The sequence below is a fragment of the Doryrhamphus excisus genome, unplaced genomic scaffold (assembly GCF_030265055.1).
Source record: "Doryrhamphus excisus isolate RoL2022-K1 unplaced genomic scaffold, RoL_Dexc_1.0 HiC_scaffold_25, whole genome shotgun sequence".
Classification (NCBI taxonomy): Eukaryota; Metazoa; Chordata; class Actinopteri; order Syngnathiformes; family Syngnathidae; genus Doryrhamphus; species Doryrhamphus excisus.
Genome location: NW_026652243.1, coordinates 1327501 through 1340000, shown reverse-complemented (window position 1 = coordinate 1340000; position 12500 = coordinate 1327501). Strand labels below are relative to the sequence as shown.

General features: G+C 52.0%; 32 non-coding genes and 10 pseudogenes across 32 annotated transcripts; all 42 read right to left on the bottom strand.

Annotated features, from left to right (window-relative positions):
* Positions 1-2960: 2960 nt before the first annotated feature.
* On the bottom strand, positions 2961-3079 carry LOC131116746 (5S ribosomal RNA). Its single transcript, XR_009123986.1, has one exon. It is a non-coding gene; the product is annotated as a 5S ribosomal RNA (ribosomal RNA).
* Positions 3080-3191: 112 nt separating this feature from the next.
* On the bottom strand, positions 3192-3310 carry LOC131113511 (5S ribosomal RNA). Its single transcript, XR_009121502.1, has one exon. It is a non-coding gene; the product is annotated as a 5S ribosomal RNA (ribosomal RNA).
* A 111-nt stretch (positions 3311-3421) lies between these two features.
* On the bottom strand, positions 3422-3530 carry LOC131113665 (5S ribosomal RNA; annotated as a pseudogene).
* A 112-nt stretch (positions 3531-3642) lies between these two features.
* LOC131114852 (5S ribosomal RNA) lies at positions 3643-3761 on the bottom strand. Its single transcript, XR_009122153.1, has one exon. It is a non-coding gene; the product is annotated as a 5S ribosomal RNA (ribosomal RNA).
* A 112-nt stretch (positions 3762-3873) lies between these two features.
* Positions 3874-3991, bottom strand: LOC131119140 (5S ribosomal RNA). The gene has a single exon (XR_009126267.1). It is a non-coding gene; the product is annotated as a 5S ribosomal RNA (ribosomal RNA).
* Positions 3992-4103: 112 nt separating this feature from the next.
* On the bottom strand, positions 4104-4212 carry LOC131112288 (5S ribosomal RNA; annotated as a pseudogene).
* A 112-nt stretch (positions 4213-4324) lies between these two features.
* Positions 4325-4443, bottom strand: LOC131118262 (5S ribosomal RNA). The gene has a single exon (XR_009125428.1). It is a non-coding gene; the product is annotated as a 5S ribosomal RNA (ribosomal RNA).
* Positions 4444-4555: 112 nt separating this feature from the next.
* Positions 4556-4674, bottom strand: LOC131113498 (5S ribosomal RNA). Its single transcript, XR_009121501.1, has one exon. It is a non-coding gene; the product is annotated as a 5S ribosomal RNA (ribosomal RNA).
* Positions 4675-4785: 111 nt separating this feature from the next.
* On the bottom strand, positions 4786-4904 carry LOC131117827 (5S ribosomal RNA). The gene has a single exon (XR_009125033.1). It is a non-coding gene; the product is annotated as a 5S ribosomal RNA (ribosomal RNA).
* Positions 4905-5016: 112 nt separating this feature from the next.
* Positions 5017-5135, bottom strand: LOC131115843 (5S ribosomal RNA). The gene has a single exon (XR_009123112.1). It is a non-coding gene; the product is annotated as a 5S ribosomal RNA (ribosomal RNA).
* A 111-nt stretch (positions 5136-5246) lies between these two features.
* Positions 5247-5365, bottom strand: LOC131115422 (5S ribosomal RNA). The gene has a single exon (XR_009122700.1). It is a non-coding gene; the product is annotated as a 5S ribosomal RNA (ribosomal RNA).
* A 112-nt stretch (positions 5366-5477) lies between these two features.
* LOC131113485 (5S ribosomal RNA) lies at positions 5478-5596 on the bottom strand. The gene has a single exon (XR_009121499.1). It is a non-coding gene; the product is annotated as a 5S ribosomal RNA (ribosomal RNA).
* A 111-nt stretch (positions 5597-5707) lies between these two features.
* LOC131112823 (5S ribosomal RNA) lies at positions 5708-5816 on the bottom strand (annotated as a pseudogene).
* A 112-nt stretch (positions 5817-5928) lies between these two features.
* On the bottom strand, positions 5929-6047 carry LOC131114850 (5S ribosomal RNA). Its single transcript, XR_009122151.1, has one exon. It is a non-coding gene; the product is annotated as a 5S ribosomal RNA (ribosomal RNA).
* Positions 6048-6158: 111 nt separating this feature from the next.
* Positions 6159-6277, bottom strand: LOC131117262 (5S ribosomal RNA). The gene has a single exon (XR_009124484.1). It is a non-coding gene; the product is annotated as a 5S ribosomal RNA (ribosomal RNA).
* Positions 6278-6389: 112 nt separating this feature from the next.
* Positions 6390-6508, bottom strand: LOC131114849 (5S ribosomal RNA). The gene has a single exon (XR_009122150.1). It is a non-coding gene; the product is annotated as a 5S ribosomal RNA (ribosomal RNA).
* A 111-nt stretch (positions 6509-6619) lies between these two features.
* On the bottom strand, positions 6620-6738 carry LOC131115311 (5S ribosomal RNA). Its single transcript, XR_009122592.1, has one exon. It is a non-coding gene; the product is annotated as a 5S ribosomal RNA (ribosomal RNA).
* A 112-nt stretch (positions 6739-6850) lies between these two features.
* On the bottom strand, positions 6851-6969 carry LOC131115953 (5S ribosomal RNA). Its single transcript, XR_009123219.1, has one exon. It is a non-coding gene; the product is annotated as a 5S ribosomal RNA (ribosomal RNA).
* Positions 6970-7081: 112 nt separating this feature from the next.
* On the bottom strand, positions 7082-7200 carry LOC131117035 (5S ribosomal RNA). Its single transcript, XR_009124266.1, has one exon. It is a non-coding gene; the product is annotated as a 5S ribosomal RNA (ribosomal RNA).
* Positions 7201-7312: 112 nt separating this feature from the next.
* On the bottom strand, positions 7313-7420 carry LOC131114109 (5S ribosomal RNA; annotated as a pseudogene).
* Positions 7421-7532: 112 nt separating this feature from the next.
* Positions 7533-7651, bottom strand: LOC131116111 (5S ribosomal RNA). The gene has a single exon (XR_009123372.1). It is a non-coding gene; the product is annotated as a 5S ribosomal RNA (ribosomal RNA).
* Positions 7652-7763: 112 nt separating this feature from the next.
* LOC131116616 (5S ribosomal RNA) lies at positions 7764-7882 on the bottom strand. Its single transcript, XR_009123858.1, has one exon. It is a non-coding gene; the product is annotated as a 5S ribosomal RNA (ribosomal RNA).
* Positions 7883-7993: 111 nt separating this feature from the next.
* On the bottom strand, positions 7994-8102 carry LOC131111950 (5S ribosomal RNA; annotated as a pseudogene).
* Positions 8103-8214: 112 nt separating this feature from the next.
* LOC131116744 (5S ribosomal RNA) lies at positions 8215-8333 on the bottom strand. Its single transcript, XR_009123983.1, has one exon. It is a non-coding gene; the product is annotated as a 5S ribosomal RNA (ribosomal RNA).
* A 112-nt stretch (positions 8334-8445) lies between these two features.
* On the bottom strand, positions 8446-8564 carry LOC131115361 (5S ribosomal RNA). The gene has a single exon (XR_009122642.1). It is a non-coding gene; the product is annotated as a 5S ribosomal RNA (ribosomal RNA).
* Positions 8565-8675: 111 nt separating this feature from the next.
* On the bottom strand, positions 8676-8784 carry LOC131113663 (5S ribosomal RNA; annotated as a pseudogene).
* A 112-nt stretch (positions 8785-8896) lies between these two features.
* Positions 8897-9015, bottom strand: LOC131114848 (5S ribosomal RNA). Its single transcript, XR_009122149.1, has one exon. It is a non-coding gene; the product is annotated as a 5S ribosomal RNA (ribosomal RNA).
* Positions 9016-9127: 112 nt separating this feature from the next.
* On the bottom strand, positions 9128-9245 carry LOC131119137 (5S ribosomal RNA). Its single transcript, XR_009126265.1, has one exon. It is a non-coding gene; the product is annotated as a 5S ribosomal RNA (ribosomal RNA).
* Positions 9246-9357: 112 nt separating this feature from the next.
* On the bottom strand, positions 9358-9476 carry LOC131116778 (5S ribosomal RNA). The gene has a single exon (XR_009124015.1). It is a non-coding gene; the product is annotated as a 5S ribosomal RNA (ribosomal RNA).
* A 111-nt stretch (positions 9477-9587) lies between these two features.
* Positions 9588-9696, bottom strand: LOC131112822 (5S ribosomal RNA; annotated as a pseudogene).
* Positions 9697-9808: 112 nt separating this feature from the next.
* LOC131114847 (5S ribosomal RNA) lies at positions 9809-9927 on the bottom strand. The gene has a single exon (XR_009122148.1). It is a non-coding gene; the product is annotated as a 5S ribosomal RNA (ribosomal RNA).
* Positions 9928-10038: 111 nt separating this feature from the next.
* LOC131114846 (5S ribosomal RNA) lies at positions 10039-10157 on the bottom strand. Its single transcript, XR_009122147.1, has one exon. It is a non-coding gene; the product is annotated as a 5S ribosomal RNA (ribosomal RNA).
* A 111-nt stretch (positions 10158-10268) lies between these two features.
* On the bottom strand, positions 10269-10387 carry LOC131117261 (5S ribosomal RNA). The gene has a single exon (XR_009124483.1). It is a non-coding gene; the product is annotated as a 5S ribosomal RNA (ribosomal RNA).
* A 112-nt stretch (positions 10388-10499) lies between these two features.
* On the bottom strand, positions 10500-10618 carry LOC131115952 (5S ribosomal RNA). The gene has a single exon (XR_009123218.1). It is a non-coding gene; the product is annotated as a 5S ribosomal RNA (ribosomal RNA).
* Positions 10619-10730: 112 nt separating this feature from the next.
* LOC131117034 (5S ribosomal RNA) lies at positions 10731-10849 on the bottom strand. Its single transcript, XR_009124265.1, has one exon. It is a non-coding gene; the product is annotated as a 5S ribosomal RNA (ribosomal RNA).
* Positions 10850-10961: 112 nt separating this feature from the next.
* On the bottom strand, positions 10962-11069 carry LOC131114108 (5S ribosomal RNA; annotated as a pseudogene).
* Positions 11070-11181: 112 nt separating this feature from the next.
* LOC131117496 (5S ribosomal RNA) lies at positions 11182-11300 on the bottom strand. Its single transcript, XR_009124711.1, has one exon. It is a non-coding gene; the product is annotated as a 5S ribosomal RNA (ribosomal RNA).
* A 112-nt stretch (positions 11301-11412) lies between these two features.
* Positions 11413-11531, bottom strand: LOC131116615 (5S ribosomal RNA). The gene has a single exon (XR_009123857.1). It is a non-coding gene; the product is annotated as a 5S ribosomal RNA (ribosomal RNA).
* A 111-nt stretch (positions 11532-11642) lies between these two features.
* On the bottom strand, positions 11643-11751 carry LOC131111949 (5S ribosomal RNA; annotated as a pseudogene).
* A 112-nt stretch (positions 11752-11863) lies between these two features.
* Positions 11864-11982, bottom strand: LOC131116743 (5S ribosomal RNA). The gene has a single exon (XR_009123982.1). It is a non-coding gene; the product is annotated as a 5S ribosomal RNA (ribosomal RNA).
* Positions 11983-12094: 112 nt separating this feature from the next.
* LOC131113474 (5S ribosomal RNA) lies at positions 12095-12213 on the bottom strand. The gene has a single exon (XR_009121498.1). It is a non-coding gene; the product is annotated as a 5S ribosomal RNA (ribosomal RNA).
* A 111-nt stretch (positions 12214-12324) lies between these two features.
* LOC131113662 (5S ribosomal RNA) lies at positions 12325-12433 on the bottom strand (annotated as a pseudogene).
* Positions 12434-12500: the final 67 nt, after the last annotated feature.

Genomic DNA, 12500 nt, shown 5'->3' with positions numbered 1-12500 from the left:
GCTCTCCTTCTTCTCTCAGGTGATTTCAACCACGCTTCTCCATCCTCCACCCTGCCCACCTTCACCCAGTATGTCACCTGCTGCACCAGAGACAATAAAACACTGGACTTGTGTTATGCCAACACCAAGGAGGCATACAATTCAACAGCACTTCCTCCCCTGGGAAGATCAGACCACAACCTGGTACATCTCCAGCCTGTGTACAAACCTCTGGTACGCAGGCTGCCAGCTGTGTCCCGCACAGTGAAGAGATGGTCTGATGAAGCCGACGAGGCTCTGAAGGACTGTTTCAACACAACAGTGTGGGAGGAACTATGCCATCCTCATGGGGACGATATAGACAGTCTCACTGACTGCATCACAGACTACATAAACTTCTGTGTGGAAAACACTGTACCCACCAGGACTGTACGGTGTTTCTCCAACAACAAACCGTGGATTAATCCGGACATAAAGGCTCTCCTAAAGGAGAAGAAGAGGGTCTTTAAGTCAGGAAATAGGGAAGAGCTGAAGGCTGTGCAGAAGGAGCTGAGGAGGAAAATCAGGGAGGGGAAGGACTGCTACAGGAAAAAGATGGAGGAACAGCTGCAGCAGAACAACGTCAGAGGAGTCTGGAGAGGCCTGAAAACCATCTCTGGCCACAAGGGGCCCGACTCCCAGGCTGCTGGGGACCAGGTAAAGGCTAACGATCTGAATCTATTTTTCAACAGGTTTGATCAACCATCTGCCCATCCCCCGGCCCAGCACCTCCTGCCGAAACTTCTGCCGAAACTCCCCCCATCGACACCTCGAGTGGACAGCCCTACCCCCACCTCCCCCTCCTGCACACAGCCATCCCCCACCACTTCTCACCTAATCAGCTCAACCTCCTCACTAACCTCCCCCCGCACACAGCCCCCCTGCTCCAACCTGACCCTCACAACATCCCAGGTGAGAAACCAGCTCCGGAAAACCAAGGCGAGGAAGGCGGCGGGACCAGACGGCATCAGCTCCAGGCTCCTGAAGTCCTGCGCGGACGAGCTGTGCGGGATTGTTGAGCACATCTTCAACCTGAGCCTGAAGCTGGGGAGGGTGCCACAGCTGTGGAAGACATCCTGCGTGGTTCCTGTCCCCAAGACGCCGCACCCCAAGGACCTCAGCAGCTACAGGCCGGTGGCACTTACATCACACCTGATGAAGACCTTGGAGCGGCTGATCCTTGACCATCTCCGCCCCCTGGTGGGTCCTTCGATGGACCCGCTCCAGTTCGCCTATCAACCTGGCACTGGGGTGGACGACGCTGTCATCTTCCTCCAGCACAGAGCGCTCTCTCACCTGGAGAAACCTGGGAGCACGGTGAGAATCATGTTCTTTGATTTTTCCAGTGCGTTCAACACCATCCAGCCAGCACTTCTGAGGGACAAGCTGGAGAACACAGGGGTGGACCTGCACCTCACATCGTGGATACTGGATTACCTCACCAACCGTCCACAGTATGTGAGGACACGGGACTGTGTGTCCGACACAGTTGTCTGCAGTACGGGGGCTCCGCAGGGAACGGTCCTGGCTCCGTTCCTTTTCACCCTCTACACAGCAGACTTCTCCTACAACACACCAACCTGCCACCTGCAGAAGTTCTCTGACGACTCTGCAATTGTTGGCCTCATCACAGATGGGGACGACTTGGAGTACAGAGGACTGACACAGGACTTTGTGGACTGGTGCCAGCGGAACTGCCTCCAGATCAACACGGGGAAAACCAGAGAGCTGGTGGTGGATTTCCGCAGGCGCATCCACTCTCCTCCAACACCAGTGAACATTCAGGGAATGGACATTGAGATGGTGACATCTTACAAGTACCTGGGTGTTCATCTCAACAATAGACTGGACTGGACTCATCACACAGAAGCACTTTACAGGAAGGGCATGAGCAGACTCTATCTGCTCAGGAGACTGAGGTCTTTTGGAGTGCAAGGGGCACTCCTCAAGACGTTCTATGACTCTGTTGTGGCTTCAGCCATTTTCCAGGGAGTGGTCTGCTGGGGCAGCAGCATTTCGGCTGCGGATAGGAAGAGACTGGATAAGATCGTCAGGAAGGCCAGCTCTGCACTGGGTTGCCCCCTTGACCCAGTGGAGGTGGTGGGGGAGAGGAGGATGTTGGCTAAGCTATCATCCATGTTGGAGAACAACTCCCACCCCCTGCAGGACACCTTGACAGCACTTGAAAGCTCCTTCAGCGATAGACTGCTTCACCCCAAGTGTGTGAAGGAGCGATATCGCAGGTCTTTTCTTCCTGCAGCTGTCAGGCTGTACAACCAGCACTGCTCCCAATAGACTTCTACACTGCTATGTACATCTGTGTAATACTTTGCTTTTTACATTCAGTATAGTTACTCCAGACCCCATTCACTGTGCAATATCTGATCAACCTCCATGTGCAATATTAAGGCTCTAAATGCAATATATTAAGTTCTATGTGAAGTACTTCTATAATGCCTCATATTAACTCACTAGCAAGATCTCAGTGTATAGACTGGTCATATATATCATCTCGTCTCATATTATCTACATACTGTATTGTATATAACTCTGGGAAAAACTGTTGATTTTTGTTAATACTTGAGTCGTTTATATTGTTTATTTTTCTATATTGTGTATTTTGTACTGCTTAACTGATTCTGTACTCTTGCTGCTGTGCAATACAAATTTCCCCACTGAGGGACGAATAAAGGCATATCTTAATCTTAATCTTAATCTTAATCTTAATCTTAATCTTAATCTTAATCTTAATCTTAATCCAAGTACTAACCAGGCCCGCCCCTGCTTAGCTTCCGAGATCGGGCGTTTTCAGGGTAGTATGGCCGTAAGCGGCCAGGTCAACTGAAAATATCCTATTTGAAGGTGACGCAGGCCAAACTAGACTCCAGCAAAACATGTCAAACAGCGCCCTCTGCTGTCAGGCAAGAGCAGAAACCATGAAAAGCTTACAGCACCTGGTATTCCCAGGCGGTCTCCCATCCAAGTACTAACCAGGCTCGCCCCTGCTTAGCTTCCGAGATCGGACGAGATCGGGCGTTTTCAGGGTAGTATGGCCGTAAGCTGCCACATCAACTGAAAAGATCCTATTTGAAGGCGACGCAGGCCAAACTAGACTCCAGCAAAAGGTGTCAAACAGCGCCCTCTGCTGTCAGGCAAGAGCAGAAACCATAAAAAGCTTACAGCACCTGGTATTCCCAGGCGGTCTCCCATCCAAGTACTAACCAGGCCCGCCCCTGCTTAGCTTCCGAGATCGGACGAGATCAGGCGTTTTCAGGGTGGTATGGCCGTAAGCTGCCAGGACAACTGAAAAGATCTTATTTGAAGGCGACGCAGGCCAAACTAGATCCAGCAAAAAGTGTCAAACAGCGCCCTCTGCTGTCAGGCTAGAGCAAAAACCATAAAAAGCTTACAGCACCTGGTATTCCCAGGCGGTCTCCCATCCAAGTACTAACCAGGCCCTCCCCTGCTTAGCTTCCGAGATCAGGCGTTTTCAGGGTAGTATGGCCAAAAGCTGCCAAGGCAACTGAAAAGATCCTATTTGAAGGCGACGCAGGACAAACTAGACTCCAGCAAAACATGTCAAACAGCGCCCTCTGCTGTCAGGCTAGAGCAGAAACCATAAAAAGCTTACAGCACCTGGTATTCCCAGGCGGTCTCCCATCCAAGTACTAACCAGGCCCGCCCCTGCTTAGCTTCCGAGATCGGACGAGATCGGGCGTTTTCAGGGTAGTATGGCCGTAAGCTGCCAGGTCAACTGAAAAGATCCTATTTGAAGGTGACGCAGGCCAAACTAGACTACAGTAAAAAGTGTCAAACAGCGCCCTCTGCTGTCAGGCAAGAGCAGAAACCATAAAAAGCTTACAGCACCTGGTATTCACAGGCGGTCTCCCATCCAAGTACTAACCAGGCCCGGCCCTGCTTAGCTTCCGAGATCGTACGAGATCGGGCGTTTTCAGGGTAGTATGGCCTAAGCTGCCAGGTCAACTGAAAAGATCCTATTTGAAAGTGACGCAGGCCAAACTAGACTACAGCAAAAAGTGTCAAACAGCGCCCTCTGCTGTCAGGCAAGAGCAGAAACCATAAAAAGCTTACAGCACCTGGTATTCACAGGCGGTCTCCCATCCAAGTACTAACCAGGCCCGCCCCTGCTTAGCTTCCGAGATCGGGCGTTTTCAGGGTAGTATGGCCGTAAGCTGCCAGGACAACTGAAAAGATCCTATTTGAAGAAGACGCTGGCCAAACTAGACTCCAGCAAAAAGTGTCAAACAGCGCCCTCTGCTGTCAGGCAAGAGCAGAAACCATAAAAAGCTTACAGCACCTGGTAATCCCAGGCGGTCTCCCATCCAAGTACTAACCAGGACCGCCCCTGCTTAGCTTCCGAGATCGGACGAGATCGGGCGTTTTCAGGGTAGTATGGCCGTAAGCTGCAAGGGCGACTGAAAAGATCCTATTTGAAGGCGACGCAGGCCAAACTAGACTCCAGCAAAAAGTGTCAAACAGCGCCCTCTGCTGTCAGGCAAGAGCAGAAACCATAAAAAGCTTACAGCACCTGGTATTCCCAGGCGGTCTCCCATCCAAGTACTAACCAGGCCCGCCCCTGCTTAGCTTCCGAGATCGGACGAGATCAGGCGTTTTCAGGGTGGTATGGCCGTAAGCTGCCAGGACAACTGAAAAGATCTTATTTGAAGGCGACGCAGGCCAAACTAGATCCAGCAAAAAGTGTCAAACAGCGCCCTCTGCTGTCAGGCTAGAGCAGAAACCATAAAAAGCTTACAGCACCTGGTATTCCCAGGCGGTCTCCCATCCAAGTACTAACCAGGCCCGCCCCTGCTTAGCTTCCGAGATCGGACGAGATCGGGCCTTTTCAGGGTAATATGGCCGTAAGCTGCCACATCAACTGAAAAGATCCTATTTGAAGGCGACGCAGGCCAAACTAGACTCCAGCAAAAAGTGTCAAACAGCGCCCTCTGCTGTCAGGCAAGAGCAGAAACCAAAAAAAGCTTACAGCACCTGGTATTCCCAGGCGGTCTCCCATCCAAGTACTAACCAGGCCCGCCCCTGCTTAGCTTCCGAGATCGGACGAGATCAGGCGTTTTCAGGGTGGTGTGGCCGTAAGCTGCCAGGACAACTGAAAAGATCTTATTTGAAGGCGACGCAGGCCAAACTAGATCCAGCAAAAAGTGTCAAACAGCGCCCTCTGCTGTCAGGCTAGAGCAGAAACCATAAAAAGCTTACAGCACCTGGTATTCCCAGGCGGTCTCCCATCCAAGTACTAACCAGGCCCGCCCCTGCTTAGCTTCCGAGATCGGACGAGATCGGGCGTTTTCAGGGTAGTATGGCCATAAGCTGCCAGGTCAACTGAAAAGATCCTATTTGAAGAAGACGCAGGCCAAACTAGACTCCAGCAAAAAGTGTCGAACAGCGCCCTCTGCTGTCAGGCAAGAGCAGAAACCATAAAAAGCTTACAGCACCTGGTATTCCCAGGCGGTCTCCCATCCAAGTACTAACCAGGCCCGCCCCTGCTTAGCTTCCGAGATCGGACGAGATCAGGCGTTTTCAGGGTGGTATGGCCGTAAGCTGCCAGGACAACTGAAAAGATCTTATTTGAAGGCGACGCAGGCCAAACTAGATCCAGCAAAAAGTGTCAAACAGCGCCCTCTGCTGTCAGGCTAGAGCAGAAACCATAAAAAGCTTACAGCACCTGGTATTCCCAGGCGGTCTCCCATCCAAGTACTAACCAGGCCCTCCCCTGCTTAGCTTCCGAGATCAGGCGTTTTCAGGGTAGTGTGGCCGTAAGCTGCCAGGGCAACTGTAAAGATCCTATTTGAAGGCGACGCAGGCCAAACTAGACTCCAGCAAAAAGTGTCAAACAGCGCCCTCTGCTGTCAGGCAAGAGCAGAAACCATAAAAAGCTTACAGCACCTGGTATTCCCAGGCGGTCTCCCATCCAAGTACTAACCAGGCCCGCCCCTGCTTAGCTTCCGAGATCGGACGAGATCGGGCGTTTTCAGGGTAGTATGGCCGTAAGCTGCCACATCAACTGAAAAGATCCTATTTGAAGGCGACGCAGGCCAAACTAGAGCCAGCAAAAAGTGTCAAATAGCGCCCTCTGCTGTCAGGCAAGAGCAGAAACCATAAAAAGCTTACAGCACCTGGTATTCCCAGGCGGTCTCCCATCCAAGTACTAACCAGGCCCGCCCCTGCTTAGCTTCTGAGATCGGAAGAGATCGGGCGTTTTCAGGGTAGTATGGCCGTAAGCTGCCAGGTCAACTGAAAAGATCCTATTTGAAGGCGACGCAGGCCAAACTAGACTCCAGCAAAAAGTGTCAAACAGCGCCCTCTGCTGTCAGGCAAGAGCAGAAACCATAAAAAGCTTACAGCACCTGGTATTCCCAGGCGGTCTCCCATCCAAGTACTAACCAGGCCCGCCCCTGCTTAGCTTCCGAGATCGGACGAGATCGGGCGTTTTCAGGGTAGTATGGCCGTAAGCTGCCAGGACAACTGAAAAGATCTTATTTGAAGGCGACGCAGGCCAAACTAGATCCAGCAAAAAGTGTCAAACAGCGCCCTCTGCTGTCAGGCTAGAGCAGAAACCATAAAAAGCTTACAGCACCTGGTATTCCCAGGCGGTCTCCCATCCAAGTACTAACCAGGCCCACCCCTGCTTAGCTTCCGAGATCGGACGAGATCGGGCGTTTTCAGGGTAGTATGGCCATAAGCTGCCAGGTCAACTGAAAAGATCCTATTTGAAGAAGACGCAGGCCAAACTAGACTCCAGCAAAAAGTGTCAAACAGCGCCCTCTGCTGTCAGGCAAGAGCAGAAACCATAAAAAGCTTACAGCACCTGGTATTCCCAGGCGGTCTCCCATCCAAGTACTAACCAGGCCCGCCCCTGCTTAGCTTCCGAGATCGGACGAGACCGGGCGTTTTCAGGGTAGTATGGCCGTAAGCTGCCAGGGCAACTGAAAAGATCCTATTTGAAGGCGACGCAGGCCAAACTAGACTCCAGCAAAAAGTGTCAAACAGCGCCCTCTGCTGTTAGGCAAGAGCAGAAACCATAAAAAGCTTACAGCACCTGGTATTCCCAGGCGGTCTCCCATTCAAGTACTAACCAGGCCCGCCCGTGCTTAGCTTCCGAGATCGGACGAGATCGGGCGTTTTCAAGGTAGTATGGCCGTAAGCTGCCAGGTCAACTGAAAAAATCCTATTTGAAGGTGACGCAGGCCAAACTAGACTCCAGCAAAACATGTCAAACAGCGCCCTCTGCTGTCAGGCAAGAGCAGAAACCATAAAAAGCTTACAGCACCTGGTATTCCCAGGCGGTCTCCCATCCAAGTATAACCAGGCCCGCCCCTGCTTAGCTTCCGAGATCGGGCGTTTTCAGGGTAGTATGGCCAAAAGCTGCCAAGGCAACTGAAAAGATCCTATTTGAAGGCGACGCAGGACAAACTAGACTCCAGCAAAAAGTGTCAAACAGCGCCCTCTGCTGTCAGGCAAGAGCAGAAACCATAAAAAGCGTACAGCACCTGGTATTCCCAGGTGGTCTCCCATCCAAGTACTAACCAGGCCCGCCCCTGCTTAGCTTCCGAGATCGGACGAGATCGGGCGTTTTCAGGGTAGTATGGCCGTAAGCTGCCAGGGCAAATGAAAAGATCCTATTTGAAGGCGACGCAGGCCAAACTAGACTCCAGCAAAAAGTGTCAAACAGCGCCCTCTGCTGTCAGGCAAGAGCAGAAACCATAAAAGGCTTACAGCACCTGGTATTGCCAGGCGGTCTCCCATCCAAGTACTAACCAGGCCCACCCCTGCTTAGCTTCCGAGATCGGACGAGATCGGGCGTTTTCAGGGTAGTATGGCCGTAAGCTGCCAGGACAACTGAAAAGATCTTATTTGAAGGCGACGCAGGCCAAACTAGATCCAGCAAAAAGTGTCAAACAGCGCCCTCTGCTGTCAGGCTAGAGCAGAAACCATAAAGAGCTTACAGCACCTGGTATTCCCAGGCGGTCTCCCATCCAAGTACTAACCAGGCCCGCCCCTGCTTAGCTTCCGAGATCGGGCGTTTTCAGGGTAGTATGGCCGTAAGCGGCCAGGTCAACTGAAAATATCCTATTTGAAGGTGACGCAGGCCAAACTAGACTCCAGCAAAACATGTCAAACAGCGCCCTCTGCTGTCAGGCAAGAGCAGAAACCATGAAAAGCTTACAGCACCTGGTATTCCCAGGCGGTCTCCCATCCAAGTACTAACCAGGCTCGCCCCTGCTTAGCTTCCGAGATCGGACGAGATCGGGCGTTTTCAGGGTAGTATGGCCGTAAGCTGCCACATCAACTGAAAAGATCCTATTTGAAGGCGACGTAGGCCAAACTAGACTCCAGCAAAAGGTGTCAAACAGCGCCCTCTGCTGTCAGGCAAGAGCAGAAACCATAAAAAGCTTACAGCACCTGGTATTCCCAGGCGGTCTCCCATCCAAGTACTAACCAGGCCCGCCCCTGCTTAGCTTCCGAGATCGGACGAGATCAGGCGTTTTCAGGGTGGTATGGCCGTAAACTGCCAGGACAACTGAAAAGATCTTATTTGAAGGCGACGCAGGCCAAACTAGATCCAGCAAAAAGTGTCAAACAGCGCCCTCTGCTGTCAGGCTAGAGCAAAAACCATAAAAAGCTTACAGCACCTGGTATTCCCAGGCGGTCTCCCATCCAAGTACTAACCAGGCCCTCCCCTGCTTAGCTTCCGAGATCAGGCGTTTTCAGGGTAGTATGGCCAAAAGCTGCCAAGGCAACTGAAAAGATCCTATTTGAAGGCGACGCAGGACAAACTAGACTCCAGCAAAACATGTCAAACAGCGCCCTCTGCTGTCAGGCTAGAGCAGAAACCATAAAAAGCTTACAGCACCTGGTATTCCCAGGCGGTCTCCCATCCAAGTACTAACCAGGCCCGCCCCTGCTTAGCTTCCGAGATCGGACGAGATCGGGCGTTTTCAGGGTAGTATGGCCGTAAGCTGCCAGGTCAACTGAAAAGATCCTATTTGAAGGTGACGCAGGCCAAACTAGACTACAGCAAAAAGTGTCAAACAGCGCCCTCTGCTGTCAGGCAAGAGCAGAAACCATAAAAAGCTTACAGCACCTGGTATTCACAGGCGGTCTCCCATCCAAGTACTAACCAGGCCCGGCCCTGCTTAGCTTCCGAGATCGTACGAGATCGGGCGTTTTCAGGGTAGTATGGCCTAAGCTGCCAGGTCAACTGAAAAGATCCTATTTGAAAGTGACGCAGGCCAAACTAGACTACAGCAAAAAGTGTCAAACAGCGCCCTCTGCTGTCAGGCAAGAGCAGAAACCATAAAAAGCTTACAGCACCTGGTATTCACAGGCGGTCTCCCATCCAAGTACTAACCAGGCCCGCCCCTACTTAGCTTCCGAGATCGGACGAGATCAGGCGTTTTCAGGGTGGTATGGCCGTAAGCTGCCAGGACAAATGAAAAGATCTTATTTGAAGGCGACGCAGGCCAAACTAGATCCAGCAAAAAGTGTCAAACAGCGCCCTCTGCTGTCAGGCTAGAGCAGAAACCATAAAAAGCTTACAGCACCTGGTATTCCCAGGCGGTCTCCCATCCAAGTACTAACCAGGCCCTCCCCTGCTTAGCTTCCGAGATCAGGCGTTTTCAGGGTAGTGTGGCCGTAAGCTGCCAGGGCAACTGTAAAGATCCTATTTGAAGGCGACGCAGGCCAAACTAGACTCCAGCAAAAAGTGTCAAACAGCGCCCTCTGCTGTCAGGCAAGAGCAGAAACCATAAAAAGCTTACAGCACCTGGTATTCCCAGGCGGTCTCCCATCCAAGTACTAACCAGGCCCGCCCCTGCTTAGCTTCCGAGATCGGACGAGATCGGGCGTTTTCAGGGTAGTATGGCCGTAAGCTGCCACATCAACTGAAAAGATCCTATTTGAAGGCGACGCAGGCCAAACTAGAGCCAGCAAAAAGTGTCAAATAGCGCCCTCTGCTGTCAGGCAAGAGCAGAAACCATAAAAAGCTTACAGCACCTGGTATTCCCAGGCGGTCTCCCATCCAAGTACTAACCAGGCCCGCCCCTGCTTAGCTTCCGAGATCGGACGAGATCGGGCGTTTTCAGGGTAGTATGGCCGTAAGCTGCCACATCAACTGAAAAGATCCTATTTGAAGGCGACGCAGGCCAAACTAGAGCCAGCAAAAAGTGTCAAATAGCGCCCTCTGCTGTCAGGCAAGAGCAGAAACCATAAAAAGCTTACAGCACCTGGTATTCCCAGGCGGTCTCCCATCCAAGTACTAACCAGGCCCGCCCCTGCTTAGCTTCTGAGATCGGAAGAGATCGGGCGTTTTCAGGGTAGTATGGCCGTAAGCTGCCAGGTCAACTGAAAAGATCCTATTTGAAGGCGACGCAGGCCAAACTAGACTCCAGCAAAAAGTGTCAAACAGCGCCCTCTGCTGTCAGGCAAGAGCAGAAACCATAAAAAGCTTACAGCACCTGGTATTCCCAGGCGGTCTCCCATCCAAGTACTAACCAGGCCCGCCCCTGCTTAGCTTCCGAGATCGGACGAGACCGGGCGTTTTCAGGGTAGTATGGCCGTAAGCTGCCAGGGCAACTGAAAAGATCCTATTTGAAGGCGACGCAGGCCAAACTAGACTCCAGCAAAAAGTGTCAAACAGCGCCCTCTGCTGTTAGGCAAGAGCAGAAACCATAAAAAGCTTACAGCACCTGGTATTCCCAGGCGGTCTCCCATTCAAGTACTAACCAGGCCCGCCCGTGCTTAGCTTCCGAGATCGGACGAGATCGGGCGTTTTCAAGGTAGTATGGCCGTAAGCTGCCAGGTCAACTGAAAAAATCCTATTTGAAGGTGACGCAGGCCAAACTAGACTCCAGCAAAACATGTCAAACAGCGCCCTCTGCTGTCAGGCAAGAGCAGAAACCATAAAAAGCTTACAGCACCTGGTATTCCCAGGCGGTCTCCCATCCAAGTATAACCAGGCCCGCCCCTGCTTAGCTTCCGAGATCGGGCGTTTTCAGGGTAGTATGGCCAAAAGCTGCCAAGGCAACTGAAAAGATCCTATTTGAAGGCGACGCAGGACAAACTAGACTCCAGCAAAAAGTGTCAAACAGCGCCCTCTGCTGTCAGGCAAGAGCAGAAACCATAAAAAGCGTACAGCACCTGGTATTCCCAGGTGGTCTCCCATCCAAGTACTAACCAGGCCCGCCCCTGCTTAGCTTCCAAGATCGGACGAGATCGGGCGTTTTCAGGGTAGTATGGCCGTAAGCTGCCAGGGCAAATGAAAAGATCCTATTTGAAGGCGACGCAGGCCAAACTAGACTCCAGCAAAAAGTGTCAAACAGCGCCCTCTGCTGTCAGGCAAGAGCAGAAACCATAAAAGGCTTACAGCACCTGGTATTGCCAGGCGGTCTCCCATCCAAGTACTAACCAGGCCCACCCCTGCTTAGCTTCCGAGATCGGACGAGATCGGGCGTTTTCAGGGTAGTATGGCCGTAAGCTGCCAGGACAACTGAAAAGATCTTATTTGAAGGCGACGCAGGCCAAACTAGATCCAGCAAAAAGTGTCAAACAGCGCCCTCTGCTGTCAGGCTAGAGCAGAAACCATAAAGAGCTTACAGCACCTGGTATTCCCAGGCGGTCTCCCATCCAAGTACTAACCAGGCCCGCCCCTGCTTAGCTTCCGAGATCGGGCGTTTTCAGGGTAGTATGGCCGTAAGCGGCCAGGTCAACTGAAAATATCCTATTTGAAGGTGACGCAGGCCAAACTAGACTCCAGCAAAACATGTCAAACAGCGCCCTCTGCTGTCAGGCAAGAGCAGAAACCATGAAAAGCTTACAGCACCTGGTATTCCCAGGCGGTCTCCCATCCAAGTACTAACCAGGCTCGCCCCTGCTTAGCTTCCGAGATCGGACGAGATCGGGCGTTTTCAGGGTAGTATGGCCGTAAGCTGCCACATCAACTGAAAAGATCCTATTTGAAGGCGACGCAGGCCAAACTAGACTCCAGCAAAAGGTGTCAAACAGCGCCCTCTGCTGTCAGGCAAGAGCAGAAACCATAAAAAGCTTACAGCACCTGGTATTCCCAGGCGGTCTCCCATCCAAGTACTAACCAGGCCCGCCCCTGCTTAGCTTCCGAGATCGGACGAGATCAGGCGTTTTCAGGGTGGTATGGCCGTAAGCTGCCAGGACAACTGAAAAGATCTTATTTGAAGGCGACGCAGGCCAAACTAGATCCAGCAAAAAGTGTCAAACAGCGCCCTCTGCTGTCAGGCTAGAGCAAAAACCATAAAAAGCTTACAGCACCTGGTATTCCCAGGCGGTCTCCCATCCAAGTACTAACCAGGCCCTCCCCTGCTTAGCTTCCGAGATCAGGCGTTTTCAGGGTAGTATGGCCAAAAGCTGCCAAGGCAACTGAAAAGATCCTATTTGAAGGCGACGCAGGACAAACTAGACTCCAGCAAAACATG